This window comes from Zootermopsis nevadensis, unplaced genomic scaffold (assembly GCF_977971745.1).
Source record: "Zootermopsis nevadensis isolate Lab colony 2312 unplaced genomic scaffold, Znev_1.0 Znev_ptg000027l, whole genome shotgun sequence".
In the NCBI taxonomy this organism is placed as follows: Eukaryota; Metazoa; Arthropoda; class Insecta; order Blattodea; family Termopsidae; genus Zootermopsis; species Zootermopsis nevadensis.
In genome coordinates this window covers 7,719,024-7,732,540 of record NW_028259159.1, presented here as the reverse complement: position 1 = coordinate 7,732,540, position 13,517 = coordinate 7,719,024, and the positions used below count along the sequence as shown (strand labels likewise).

At 41.6% G+C, this 13,517-nt stretch overlaps 1 long non-coding RNA gene across 1 annotated transcript in view; it reads left to right on the top strand.

Moving 5' to 3' along the window:
* LOC110840791 (uncharacterized) overlaps positions 1–13,517 on the top strand; it is a 76,382-nt gene that overhangs the window by 25,192 nt on the left and 37,673 nt on the right. Inside the window, exons 13-19 of the long non-coding RNA XR_015537320.1 lie at positions 713–1,729; positions 3,678–4,376; positions 5,718–5,839; positions 6,596–7,612; positions 9,561–10,259; positions 11,601–11,722; positions 12,482–13,499. This is a non-coding gene — a long non-coding RNA (uncharacterized LOC110840791). The remainder of the gene's footprint in view (positions 1–712; positions 1,730–3,677; positions 4,377–5,717; positions 5,840–6,595; positions 7,613–9,560; positions 10,260–11,600; positions 11,723–12,481; positions 13,500–13,517) is intronic.

The following is a 13,517-nucleotide window of genomic DNA, read 5'->3' as shown; positions in this document are numbered from 1 at the left end:
ACCAACATTTCTCAAAGAGACAGCTATATTAATTGGCTCACAAAATGCAGCTTATATTTAGAGCTACATAACTGGATGTGAGTGAGTGTGTCTGTCTGTCTGTTCATAAGAGGCACCAGTAGAAGAAGTATGTAATCTAAATAATACAGGGTAGTGGGATATAGGTTTTTAACCAGAACAAAGTGCTCAAATCCCGCAATAAAAGTGAGTACAGATATGAAACTCCATTGTCAATAAATCACTTTACAAGTTACCAACCTTGTTGGCGTAGTAAACAAAGAATAAGGAGTAACATTTGTAGCCTTTGGAGAAAGATTCCTCGTAATTAATGTGCGAAACCAGCGCATTAAGGAAACTGTCTTCTGACTTCATATCACAAAGAATATTAAGTGGATAAATATTCAGAATATGTACCAAGTTGGAAGAGAAATACTTTTTCTGTCAAGCAACGGTAATGCTCTGACAGAGGCTGATTGCAAGTTGGATGTTTGGTCCTATGCGGTTAATCCCTGGTATGTCTATGAACAGGATTGCCCCCCCCCCCCCCCTCAATTTCAGATTAAATATTTGAATAAGCAGCAGTCACCCATTAGAAAAATAAGTTGGCATGAGTTTGTTCCATTTCAGACGACTTTGCCTCCAATGTCTATGAAAGTGGCCTCTGAGATTCAAGATTTCATGTGTATCTTACACCTTTCCTGGTATATTGCAGCAGGAGTACACCAACACTAGACAGACTGACATCCGAAAGAAGACCACTTGTGTCCCCGATGGTTGGCCGTCCTGTTGCTCAGTGCGTACATGGAGAAGAGGACTGAATGCAGCATGTAAATTTTGTGTGCCTCTGGAGACGTGGTGCAGTAGGCTGTTATTTAACCCATTCGCAGGGGCTTGCTCTGTTGTGATAATTGTGTTTCAGGTGTGATACCAACTTAGTATGTCAATCATGTGAAATGCGTGTGTGTGTCCGTGTAAGGTGTGGATGTCTAGTTATGTGTGTAGGGTGTTCTATAGAGGGTGAGAAAAATAATAAAAATGTCGGCCGCATTCACATTGCGTTAATAAGGCACTGCTTCATAGTGTGGTGGCTAACACATGTTGGAATGAGAGAGTTTGTCATGTGTGTGTAAGGCTTTAAGTTGCAGGTACTCTTGGCTTTGGCCGCAGCTTGTCACCAGAGATGTGATTCCTCTTCCTGGAAAGAATGTGGTTTTCCCTTTAATCAGCTTCATTCCATTTCACATTCTCGGTTGAAGCTAATGCCACAGCAAGAACTTCCAAACCTCGGTCATTCTGCATCTGTTCCACAGCGGATAGTGTGTGCTCTGCAGTTTCACTCGTTTAGCAAGCGTGGTGGGTTGACTTGAGGTGCTTACTCAGATGTTGATGGTAACTTGTAGGCATGCAGTTGCTAGCGCCCACCGAGAACCTGTTCAGTGATGAAGAACTCTGGCATAGCTATACCGGACAGTTTTGATAATCATGGATGTCCGTTCTCTGACCCAAGAAGACTTTAAAAATGTGCTGACGGCGCATTACTTAGTTTGCTTTTTCTCTATGGAAATCGGTAAAAAAAAAAGATTTCAAAGCAGGAGGTAATGGGAATATTTAGTGATCATCACCGAGAGGGAGTTTCCAAACAGTACTTATCGGGGGATGCACATTAGGAGTTGTCCCATGATTGAAACTTGTTGACTTGCCAGTGAAGTGATTGCTCTATATAAGACAGGTAAGTGCAATGAGAGTTATGGATTGTGTGTGTCTTGCTACAAGTGGTTTTCGGCGAATATTGCCGGGATTAATTTTGTTGGTTGTGTACTTTTGTGTCGTTGACTGCCAAAATGAAGTCTGACGAAGGGAAGTTCGCGTTCGTAAGTACGGTTACCAGTGGGCTTAGTTAGTCGGTGTGTTAGAGAGTCGTGCAGTACAATCCGGTGGGGACGTATGGAATAATCGTTTAAGAGTGCATCGCGCTAAGTTCATTGGGCTGTATTTTACGAAATCCTACCTGCTTTCTGGTGGTGTTTTCATAAATGATCGAAGATTTTTAGGTTATGGGGATGTTTGGTAGTTGGTTTTCTATAGGTGATGTTGGTTGGCCTGATTAATTGTCGCAGTTTCTGCAAATTTAGTTCCAAGAATTGTATAAACAGGGAAGATGTCGCTGCTGAATCCGCGTGACGTGTTGAGTGCCTGCATGCCAACATGACGTATGACGAGGAGAAGTGTCGTATCCGAAAGTACGGTTACCAGTGGACGCTTTCACTCGGTCTGTTGTGTTATAGATAGTCGTGTAGGTATTAAAGATTTGTGTCTGATTTTGATCTAAGCAGGGTGTTAAACGTTGGTGTTTTCAGTAACAAATCGGGTGACCGAGAGGCAATGTGCGCCATAATGTAGGCGATCTAGTGGCGAAATGTGTGTTATTTGTTTCATAGTGCTTCGTGAAAAGTTGATTGAGCTGTAGTTTACGATCCTAGGTGTTGTTCCGTGTGGTTGGTTTCATAAATTATTGGAAGGTTTTGGGTTATGGATATGTTTGGTAGTTGGTTTCTTGTAGGTGAAGTTGGTAGGCGTGTTTTCGGCTGCATTTGTTTTTTAGCTCCTGTAATTTTTAAGAGCTCGGATGTCACGGAAGTACTGTTCAGCTAGCCTATTGCTGCTTATGAGTTTACAATCTGTGGAGTGGTATTTCAGGCAGCATTTCGATCGGCAGTGCAGTGGGGTGTGCGCGGACGGGCATGTAGTTCAGCTCTGTTGTCGCTAGATGACAGCAGACGTCGTCACGGTGCGTATGTAACGATCGTTGAATATCCCTCGTTCTCCGGCGGCGGCGGGATGTGGTCGCTGTTTTTCAGACGTTGCAGTCCCTGCGTATGACAAAATGGCGTGGACGTTCTGCCGCTGTCGACTTCTGCGGTCGGTATCCAGTGCAGAAATACAGATGTACATAATTTAAATACGAGACGTAAACATGACCTATATGTGCCAAATGCAAACTTTGCTAAATATCAGAAAGGAGTGTACTATACAGGTATCAAGTTGTTTAATAATCTTCCACCAACAGTTAAAAGTCTAAGTTATGATATAAAGGTATTGAAGCCTGCATTGAAAGATTACCTCTTTACTCACTCCTTCTATTCTGTAGATGATTTCATCTCTGCTGAAAATGTTTAATCCTTATATCCATAATGTACGAGTATGTAAAGCAAGTTTTGTATTTATATTTAAAATTTTGAGGTTTATATATATTACTTTGTAAAATTATTTTCCATACTTGTATTGCAGAATCTGAAATTTATGTACATTGATATGTGAAATACGTTCTTGTACTTGTGTTGAAAGTTCTGAAGTGTATGTATATTGTATGAATTGACATGTTGCACATCCTTTGGTTGAGGCCTAAGAAGGATCTATGGAATGTAAATAAACTCTACTCTATTTACTCTTCATATATTGCCAGGGCGTGCAAGTTAATTTGATGTTATTTGAGCGTGTTTTGAATTTATGTGCGTCATCTTTCTCCTGTGTGAATGACGTAAAGTGGGAAATATTTTGGTTGCATGGAAGGTCGGTTAGCCAGTTGATTATTGATGAGGTGTAGAGTGCGTTCGTAGTAGCAGTTACGAATGGTGTCAAATGCGGATGTTTATTTTGGTACCTTGGTTTTGTTTCAGGTAGGCGTGCCTGCAAGCATATAGGATACTTTAGCCGTTACGCAGTTTCGAGTCCATCATTACTACAGAGGTAGCAAGACTTTGCACCGGGAGCTGACATGATGGACACAATTCATCAGGCGATGCGGTTGGGATGACCCACAGACACGTAGTGGCAGCCTCAGTTTTTGTGACTTGCTTGAGGAAATGCAGTAGGTTTTTATTTAAATTTGTGTAAGAGCTTATCGCAGCGGACAAGATAGAAGTAAGTAGCTAGAGTTACAGGTTGCAATGTTGGTTATGTGGCCACCACAACACAGGTGCACACCTTAGATTCGTTGTGACAAAGTATCGGGTGTTCGTAGCATGCCTCACAAATCTACAAGGAAGACCTCGGGCCCTCGTGCGATTTCCTTGCTTTCCGAGGAGGCGTACGGTCATAGATTTAGTGGGAGTGCCTTGTCTGTCTCAAAGAGTAGTTTGAGATCAGGGGATGTGCTGAGTGGCAACTTTCTTGTGAACTGTATGTGTAGTTTGTGGGCCGGTATCACGGTGTCACGCGAAGACATGGCAGACCAATTTGTCTGAATATCAGTGTTTCAGAAGATCAGTTGTGTTGGCGATAGGGAACCAGCTTGTTTGGAGTTGGAGGTGTGAAGAACCAGAAAGAATGAAGCACCTGGAGCGTTTGTGACTTGGATAAGGAAGTGCAGTATTCGGGTATGTTAGAGAGTAGAGTGGAGTTTATTTACGTTCCATAGATCCTTCTTTGGACTAATCCAAAAAAGGAGAACCTATCATTTCATACAATATACATAAACCTCAGGACTTCATTCAATATACGTAAACTTCTGTACTTTCGACACAATAACAAGTACGTGTTTCACATATCAATGTACATAACCTGAGAATTTTAAATAGAAATACAAAAGTGACTTTACGTATAGATTATAGATATACATAAAGCTTAAGGATTTTCAGCAGAGGTGAAATAATCTGCAGAATAGAAAGAGTGAGTGAAGAGGTAAACTTTCAATGCAGGCTTGAATGAATACCTTTATAGCATAATTGTAGAGTTTTAATTGTTGGTGGAAGATCACTAAATAACTTGATACATGTATAGTACTCTCCTTTTTTTGACGTTTAGTAGGGTTAAGCATTTGGCACATAGAGGTCATGTTTACGTCTTGTATTTAAATTATGTGCATCTGTATTTCTTTTAAGATTATCCAATTTTTCCGCCACAAATTATAGCAAGCAGAGTATAAATTCACTTGGGCAAGTGGAAGTATACAAGAAACCCTGCTTTTGACACCTTCCATTATTCTAATTATTTTCTTTTGCATGTGAAAAACCTTATTACTGTCTGTTGAATTCCCCCAAAGTATTAATCCATAAGACACCACAGAGTGGAAATAAGCAAAGCAAAGTAAACTAGCTTTATAGTATCTGTTGTCATGGGTGGTATGACTGTTCTGATGGCAAGGCACGCAGAGCTTAATTTGGGAATAATATACTCAATGTGTTTCTTCCAATCTGAGGTATTGTGAACTCGTCAGCCAAGGAAGTTGTTTGTTTAAACTTCCACGATTAATTTCTCAGCCAGCGGCATACACGTTGAGATTCTAATAAGAATTTGTAGAAATGCTCTGGAAGCAGTGCTGTGTGATAGGTCGCAGTTGAAAATCTCTGTTCATGAAAGGTGGAAGTCGTCTAAGTGCTGCCACTCCCGTGATTTGTTACCGCTCCCTAGTACTTTACAGTATATTATTTTGAAATTCCATTGCACCGTAACCTCTCCTTTTCCACTGTACATAGTTACATGTACATTCACAACATTCTCTGGGGTGGCATGCTCACCTCGAGAGCTTACAGAGTTGTGCACGCAGACATTGTTGGTGCCCCGGCATATTCCTGCATGCAGTCCACATCCCTTCTGTACTCAGGTTTTCGGGCATGTGTATTGTGCAGTGTTGATGGATGTTGTTCCGTGCGTCGTGATGTCCCCTCGCTTGCTCTGTGTTCAGGTACTTAAAGTAGGTATTTTCATTAATGTTCTAGGACACCGGCCGTGCAGTCATCATGACCGCTACCTCCTTCAGATCCCTTTTGTGTATTCTGTTTGACAAGGCTGGGGTGAAGTACCAGAACGATATTGGCCGCGGTTAGGTGGCCTCATACAGGTGTGTAAAACCTCTGTGTTGTGTGCCTGACACAAGTTAGGGCGTTGGACCAACATTTCTCAAAGAGACAGCTATATTAATTGGCTCACAAAATGCAGCTTATATTTAGAGCTACATAACTGGATGTGAGTGAGTGTGTCTGTCTGTCTGTTCATAAGAGGCACCAGTAGAAGAAGTATGTAATCTAAATAATACAGGGTAGTGGGATATAGGTTTTTAACCAGAACAAAGTGCTCAAATCCCGCAATAAAAGTGAGTACAGATATGAAACTCCATTGTCAATAAATCACTTTACAAGTTACCAACCTTGTTGGCGTAGTAAACAAAGAATAAGGAGTAACATTTGTAGCCTTTGGAGAAAGATTCCTCGTAATTAATGTGCGAAACCAGCGCATTAAGGAAACTGTCTTCTGACTTCATATCACAAAGAATATTAAGTGGATAAATATTCAGAATATGTACCAAGTTGGAAGAGAAATACTTTTTCTGTCAAGCAACGGTAATGCTCTGACAGAGGCTGATTGCAAGTTGGATGTTTGGTCCTATGCGGTTAATCCCTGGTATGTCTATGAACAGGATTGCCCCCCCCCCCTCAATTTCAGATTAAATATTTGAATAAGCAGCAGTCACCCATTAGAAAAATAAGTTGGCATGAGTTTGTTCCATTTCAGACGACTTTGCCTCCAATGTCTATGAAAGTGGCCTCTGAGATTCAAGATTTCATGTGTATCTTACACCTTTCCTGGTATATTGCAGCAGGAGTACACCAACACTAGACAGACTGACATCCGAAAGAAGACCACTTGTGTCCCCGATGGTTGGCCGTCCTGTTGCTCAGTGCGTACATGGAGAAGAGGACTGAATGCAGCATGTAAATTTTGTGTGCCTCTGGAGACGTGGTGCAGTAGGCTGTTATTTAACCCATTCGCAGGGGCTTGCTCTGTTGTGATAATTGTGTTTCAGGTGTGATACCAACTTAGTATGTCAATCATGTGAAATGCGTGTGTGTGTCCGTGTAAGGTGTGGATGTCTAGTTATGTGTGTAGGGTGTTCTATAGAGGGTGAGAAAAATAATAAAAATGTCGGCCGCATTCACATTGCGTTAATAAGGCACTGCTTCATAGTGTGGTGGCTAACACATGTTGGAATGAGAGAGTTTGTCATGTGTGTGTAAGGCTTTAAGTTGCAGGTACTCTTGGCTTTGGCCGCAGCTTGTCACCAGAGATGTGATTCCTCTTCCTGGAAAGAATGTGGTTTTCCCTTTAATCAGCTTCATTCCATTTCACATTCTCGGTTGAAGCTAATGCCACAGCAAGAACTTCCAAACCTCGGTCATTCTGCATCTGTTCCACAGCGGATAGTGTGTGCTCTGCAGTTTCACTCGTTTAGCAAGCGTGGTGGGTTGACTTGAGGTGCTTACTCAGATGTTGATGGTAACTTGTAGGCATGCAGTTGCTAGCGCCCACCGAGAACCTGTTCAGTGATGAAGAACTCTGGCATAGCTATACCGGACAGTTTTGATAATCATGGATGTCCGTTCTCTGACCCAAGAAGACTTTAAAAATGTGCTGACGGCGCATTACTTAGTTTGCTTTTTCTCTATGGAAATCGGTAAAAAAAAAAGATTTCAAAGCAGGAGGTAATGGGAATATTTAGTGATCATCACCGAGAGGGAGTTTCCAAACAGTACTTATCGGGGGATGCACATTAGGAGTTGTCCCATGATTGAAACTTGTTGACTTGCCAGTGAAGTGATTGCTCTATATAAGACAGGTAAGTGCAATGAGAGTTATGGATTGTGTGTGTCTTGCTACAAGTGGTTTTCGGCGAATATTGCCGGGATTAATTTTGTTGGTTGTGTACTTTTGTGTCGTTGACTGCCAAAATGAAGTCTGACGAAGGGAAGTTCGCGTTCGTAAGTGCGGTTACCAGTGGGCTTAGTTAGTCGGTGTGTTAGAGAGTCGTGCAGTACAATCCGGTGGGGACGTATGGAATAATCGTTTAAGAGTGCATCGCGCTAAGTTCATTGGGCTGTATTTTACGAAATCCTACCTGCTTTCTGGTGGTGTTTTCATAAATGATCGAAGATTTTTAGGTTATGGGGATGTTTGGTAGTTGGTTTTCTATAGGTGATGTTGGTTGGCCTGATTAATTGTCGCAGTTTCTGCAAATTTAGTTCCAAGAATTGTATAAACAGGGAAGATGTCGCTGCTGAATCCGCGTGACGTGTTGAGTGCCTGCATGCCAACATGACGTATGACGAGGAGAAGTGTCGTATCCGAAAGTACGGTTACCAGTGGACGCTTTCACTCGGTCTGTTGTGTTATAGATAGTCGTGTAGGTATTAAAGATTTGTGTCTGATTTTGATCTAAGCAGGGTGTTAAACGTTGGTGTTTTCAGTAACAAATCGGGTGACCGAGAGGCAATGTGCGCCATAATGTAGGCGATCTAGTGGCGAAATGTGTGTTATTTGTTTCATAGTGCTTCGTGAAAAGTTGATTGAGCTGTAGTTTACGATCCTAGGTGTTGTTCCGTGTGGTTGGTTTCATAAATTATTGGAAGGTTTTGGGTTATGGATATGTTTGGTAGTTGGTTTCTTGTAGGTGAAGTTGGTAGGCATGTTTTCGGCTGCATTTGTTTTTTAGCTCCTGTAATTTTTAAGAGCTCGGATGTCACGGAAGTACTGTTCAGCTAGCCTATTGCTGCTTATGAGTTTACAATCTGTGGAGTGGTATTTCAGGCAGCATTTCGATCGGCAGTGCAGTGGGGTGTGCGCGGACGGGCATGTAGTTCAGCTCTGTTGTCGCTAGATGACAGCAGACGTCGTCACGGTGCGTATGTAACGATCGTTGAATATCCCTCGTTCTCCGGCGGCGGCGGGATGTGGTCGCTGTTTTTCAGACGTTGCAGTCCCTGCGTATGACAAAATGGCGTGGACGTTCTGCCGCTGTCGACTTCTGCGGTCGGTATCCAGTGCAGAAATACAGATGTACATAATTTAAATACGAGACGTAAACATGACCTATATGTGCCAAATGCAAACTTTGCTAAATATCAGAAAGGAGTGTACTATACAGGTATCAAGTTGTTTAATAATCTTCCACCAACAGTTAAAAGTCTAAGTTATGATATAAAGGTATTGAAGCCTGCATTGAAAGATTACCTCTTTACTCACTCCTTCTATTCTGTAGATGATTTCATCTCTGCTGAAAATGTTTAATCCTTATATCCATAATGTACGAGTATGTAAAGCAAGTTTTGTATTTATATTTAAAATTTTGAGGTTTATATATATTACTTTGTAAAATTATTTTCCATACTTGTATTGCAGAATCTGAAATTTATGTACATTGATATGTGAAATACGTTCTTGTACTTGTGTTGAAAGTTCTGAAGTGTATGTATATTGTATGAATTGACATGTTGCACATCCTTTGGTTGAGGCCTAAGAAGGATCTATGGAATGTAAATAAACTCTACTCTATTTACTCTTCATATATTGCCAGGGCGTGCAAGTTAATTTGATGTTATTTGAGCGTGTTTTGAATTTATGTGCGTCATCTTTCTCCTGTGTGAATGACGTAAAGTGGGAAATATTTTGGTTGCATGGAAGGTCGGTTAGCCAGTTGATTATTGATGAGGTGTAGAGTGCGTTCGTAGTAGCAGTTACGAATGGTGTCAAATGCGGATGTTTATTTTGGTACCTTGGTTTTGTTTCAGGTAGGCGTGCCTGCAAGCATATAGGATACTTTAGCCGTTACGCAGTTTCGAGTCCATCATTACTACAGAGGTAGCAAGACTTTGCACCGGGAGCTGACATGATGGACACAATTCATCAGGCGATGCGGTTGGGATGACCCACAGACACGTAGTGGCAGCCTCAGTTTTTGTGACTTGCTTGAGGAAATGCAGTAGGTTTTTATTTAAATTTGTGTAAGAGCTTATCGCAGCGGACAAGATAGAAGTAAGTAGCTAGAGTTACAGGTTGCAATGTTGGTTATGTGGCCACCACAACACAGGTGCACACCTTAGATTCGTTGTGACAAAGTATCGGGTGTTCGTAGCATGCCTCACAAATCTACAAGGAAGACCTCGGGCCCTCGTGCGATTTCCTTGCTTTCCGAGGAGGCGTACGGTCATAGATTTAGTGGGAGTGCCTTGTCTGTCTCAAAGAGTAGTTTGAGATCAGGGGATGTGCTGAGTGGCAACTTTCTTATGAACTGTATGTGTAGTTTGTGGGCCGGTATCACGGTGTCACGCGAAGACATGGCAGACCAATTTGTCTGAATATCAGTGTTTCAGAAGATCAGTTGTGTTGGCGATAGGGAACCAGCTTGTTTGGAGTTGGAGGTGTGAAGAACCAGAAAGAATGAAGCACCTGGAGCGTTTGTGACTTGGATAAGGAAGTGCAGTATTCGGGTATGTTAGAGAGTAGAGTGGAGTTTATTTACGTTCCATAGATCCTTCTTTGGACTAATCCAAAAAAGGAGAACCTATCATTTCATACAATATACATAAACCTCAGGACTTCATTCAATATACGTAAACTTCTGTACTTTCGACACAATAACAAGTACGTGTTTCACATATCAATGTACATAACCTGAGAATTTTAAATAGAAATACAAAAGTGACTTTACATATAGATTATAGATATACATAAAGCTTAAGGATTTTCAGCAGAGGTGAAATAATCTGCAGAATAGAAAGAGTGAGTGAAGAGGTAACCTTTCAATGCAGGCTTGAATGAATACCTTTATAGCATAATTGTAGAGTTTTAATTGTTGGTGGAAGATCACTAAATAACTTGATACATGTATAGTACTCTCCTTTTTTTGACGTTTAGTAGGGTTAAGCATTTGGCACATAGAGGTCATGTTTACGTCTTGTATTTAAATTATGTGCATCTGTATTTCTTTTAAGATTATCCAATTTTTCCGCCACAAATTATAGCAAGCAGAGTATAAATTCACTTGGGCAAGTGGAAGTATACAAGAAACCCTGCTTTTGACACCTTCCATTATTCTAATTATTTTCTTTTGCATGTGAAAAACCTTATTACTGTCTGTTGAATTCCCCCAAAGTATTAATCCATAAGACACCACAGAGTGGAAATAAGCAAAGCAAAGTAAACTAGCTTTATAGTATCTGTTGTCATGGGTGGTATGACTGTTCTGATGGCAAGGCACGCAGAGCTTAATTTGGGAATAATATACTCAATGTGTTTCTTCCAATCTGAGGTATTGTGAACTCGTCAGCCAAGGAAATTGTTTGTTTAAACTTCCACGATTAATTTCTCAGCCAGCGGCATACACGTTGAGATTCTAATAAGAATTTGTAGAAATACTCTGGAAGCAGTGCTGTGTGATAGGTCGCAGTTGAAAATCTCTGTTCATGAAAGGTGGAAGTCGTCTAAGTGCTGCCACTCCCGTGATTTGTTACCGCTCCCTAGTACTTTACAGTATATTATTTTGAAATTCCATTGCACCGTAACCTCTCCTTTTCCACTGTACATAGTTACATGTACATTCACAACATTCTCTGGGGTGGCATGCTCACCTCGGGAGCTTACAGAGTTGTGCACGCAGACATTGTTGGTGCCCCGGCATATTCCTGCATGCAGTCCACATCCCTTCTGTACTCAGGTTTTCGGGCATGTGTATTGTGCAGTGTTGATGGATGTTGTTGCGTGCGTCGTGATGTCCCCTCGCTTGCTCTGTGTTCAGGTACTTAAAGTAGGTATTTTCATTAATGTTCTAGGACACCGGCCGTGCAGTCATCATGACCGCTACCTCCTTCAGATCCCTTTTGTGTATTCTGTTTGACAAGGCTGGGGTGAAGTACCAGAACGATATTGGCCGCGGTTAGGTGGCCTCATACAGGTGTGTAAAACCTCTGTGTTGTGTGCCTGACACAAGTTAGGGCGTTGGACCAACATTTCTCAAAGAGACAGCTATATTAATTGGCTCACAAAATGCAGCTTATATTTAGAGCTACATAACTGGATGTGAGTGAGTGTGTCTGTCTGTCTGTTCATAAGAGGCACCAGTAGAAGAAGTATGTAATCTAAATAATACAGGGTAGTGGGATATAGGTTTTTAACCAGAACAAAGTGCTCAAATCCCGCAATAAAAGTGAGTACAGATATGAAACTCCATTGTCAATAAATCACTTTACAAGTTACCAACCTTGTTGGCGTAGTAAACAAAGAATAAGGAGTAACATTTGTAGCCTTTGGAGAAAGATTCCTCGTAATTAATGTGCGAAACCAGCGCATTAAGGAAACTGTCTTCTGACTTCATATCACAAAGAATATTAAGTGGATAAATATTCAGAATATGTACCAAGTTGGAAGAGAAATACTTTTTCTGTCAAGCAACGGTAATGCTCTGACAGAGGCTGATTGCAAGTTGGATGTTTGGTCCTATGCGGTTAATCCCTGGTATGTCTATGAACAGGATTGCCCCCCCCCCCCCCTCAATTTCAGATTAAATATTTGAATAAGCAGCAGTCACCCATTAGAAAAATAAGTTGGCATGAGTTTGTTCCATTTCAGACGACTTTGCCTCCAATGTCTATGAAAGTGGCCTCTGAGATTCAAGATTTCATGTGTATCTTACACCTTTCCTGGTATATTGCAGCAGGAGTACACCAACACTAGACAGACTGACATCCGAAAGAAGACCACTTGTGTCCCCGATGGTTGGCCGTCCTGTTGCTCAGTGCGTACATGGAGAAGAGGACTGAATGCAGCATGTAAATTTTGTGTGCCTCTGGAGACGTGGTGCAGTAGGCTGTTATTTAACCCATTCGCAGGGGCTTGCTCTGTTGTGATAATTGTGTTTCAGGTGTGATACCAACTTAGTATGTCAATCATGTGAAATGCGTGTGTGTGTCCGTGTAAGGTGTGGATGTCTAGTTATGTGTGTAGGGTGTTCTATAGAGGGTGAGAAAAATAATAAAAATGTCGGCCGCATTCACATTGCGTTAATAAGGCACTGCTTCATAGTGTGGTGGCTAACACATGTTGGAATGAGAGAGTTTGTCATGTGTGTGTAAGGCTTTAAGTTGCAGGTACTCTTGGCTTTGGCCGCAGCTTGTCACCAGAGATGTGATTCCTCTTCCTGGAAAGAATGTGGTTTTCCCTTTAATCAGCTTCATTCCATTTCACATTCTCGGTTGAAGCTAATGCCACAGCAAGAACTTCCAAACCTCGGTCATTCTGCATCTGTTCCACAGCGGATAGTGTGTGCTCTGCAGTTTCACTCGTTTAGCAAGCGTGGTGGGTTGACTTGAGGTGCTTACTCAGATGTTGATGGTAACTTGTAGGCATGCAGTTGCTAGCTCCCACCGAGAACCTGTTCAGTGATGAAGAACTCTGGCATAGCTATACCGGACAGTTTTGATAATCATGGATGTCCGTTCTCTGACCCAAGAAGACTTTAAAAATGTGCTGACGGCGCATTACTTAGTTTGCTTTTTCTCTATGGAAATCGGTAAAAAAAAAAAGATTTCAAAGCAGGAGGTAATGGGAATATTTAGTGATCATCACCGAGAGGGAGTTTCCAAACAGTACTTATCGGGGGATGCACATTAGGAGTTGTCCCATGATTGAAACTTGTTGACTTGCCAGTGAAGTGATTGCTCTATATAAGACAGGTAAGTGCAATGAGAGTT